The sequence below is a fragment of the Mastomys coucha genome, unplaced genomic scaffold (genome assembly GCF_008632895.1).
Source record: "Mastomys coucha isolate ucsf_1 unplaced genomic scaffold, UCSF_Mcou_1 pScaffold9, whole genome shotgun sequence".
In the NCBI taxonomy this organism is placed as follows: Eukaryota; Metazoa; Chordata; class Mammalia; order Rodentia; family Muridae; genus Mastomys; species Mastomys coucha.
The window spans coordinates 94,082,802-94,084,640 of NW_022196915.1; positions in this window are offsets into that span (position 1 = coordinate 94,082,802).

Below are 1,839 nucleotides of genomic sequence, written 5' to 3' on the forward strand. Positions count from 1 at the left end.
GTCTACAGAGTGAGTTCCAGGACAGCCAGAGCTACACAGAGAAACCCTGTCTGGAAAAACAAAACAAACAAAAAAACAAGAAAAGTCACAATGAGTTGCACCATGTGAATATAACTAGATACCTAGATAACTGGTTTCTATTAAAAGAGTACCTTCCTTTTGTGACTTATTGCTGGAAAATATAAAGTGGTGATTCTCCCTGCTCATTATTTTGTAACTAGTTTTATTTCAATAAGTGATTTATTGTCCTCACTGTGTATTATTTCAGCAGAGCAAGGAGTAGGTACTTGATTATATTTAACAGTAATATTTACTTAAAAGTTTCTTTGGGTCTGAATGGTCTAATCATATACTTTTACAGAAAAGAAAATCAAGCCAATCAAAACAAACTCATGTTTTTTAAAAGTTAAAAAAAGTATACATCAGAATCCTGAAAGTTAACTTAACTGTCACCTTAATACATATGGATTGTAAAGGGGTCAAATATCACTTGGAGAGTCAGACTTAGCCCTTCATTCCCTTGATGGGAATATTCACAGATTTTCATATCAATGAGGGTCTCTATAAGCAGGGAAGTTTAATAGCTAATATTTAAATCTCTATATACTTTATATTTTAAGAAGTTTTTATTTTATTATTTAGGACAATATTTTTGTGAAAATAAAAGTTCAGCCACACAAGATTTGGAGTTTTAATGTAATGTATTCTGTAAACTCATTCATAATGAAATTGATATTCAACATGTGATTGTATGCCAGCCATTGCAGCAAATGCTTTAGATGTGTTTTTTATTTAGACTTTTAATGACCCAATCACTCACAAGTTATGTCTCCACTCACATGCATATTTATGTACAATAAAAATGTTTTCATACTCACGCATATATGTGTATTTCTCATCTAGGATGAAATGCACCATCGTATTTCCTGAAGACTTTGAGGCTTCATTCCAATAAGATTATTTAGACAACATACTAAAAATTTTTGGAAGCAAAAACCACAACTCATTGCCAAATATGAAATCACAATAACAATTCGCCAATAACATTGAGGTTAGAATAGAACATCAATTTATTTCATGTAGAGGTAGTACTTAGAAATTAAAATAAGAAACATGATTAATAATGAAAATGTGACTGACTTTATATAAAACTTTTTGGAAGTTGTCATTCAAAACTGAGCATGGTGGCTTACTCTTGCAATTCCCTCTCATTCACTGAGTTTGAGGCAGGAAGATTGCTAAGAGTTCAAGGTCAAATGGTGCTACATAGTGAGTCTCATGTCTTTCTGTGCTACAATGTAAGACTTGGTCTAGAAAAAAAAGGATCAAATAGATCATAAAATGCCAGCAATACAGCTGCAATAGTCTGTATGTTTGTGGAGGGATAACTTGGATAAACACTGTGTGCCTATTAATTAATATTACACTTAATACATTTTACATTTATCTTCTTACTAGAGATAAAGTTTGAACCTATCTGAGGATTTAAAATTGTATATTAGTAAAGTATATAATTGTATTAAGAATGAATTGGAGCTGGGCAGTGATGGCGCACACTTTTAATCCCAGCACTTGGGAGGCAGAGGCATTCAGATTTCTGAGTTTGAGGCCAGCCTGGTCTACAGAGTGAGTTCCAGGACAGCCAATGCTACACAGAGAAACTCTGTCTCAAAAACAAAACAAAACAAAACAAAACAAGAATGGACTGGAAATATCTTTCTTTCATTAAGAACTAATTTTACTTCTTACTACTCCTTTAAAATATTTTCAGAAAGAATCATAATGTCAGTCTTTGATGAGACCCCAAGCCTAAAACCACTTAGTGCACTACCTTATGAT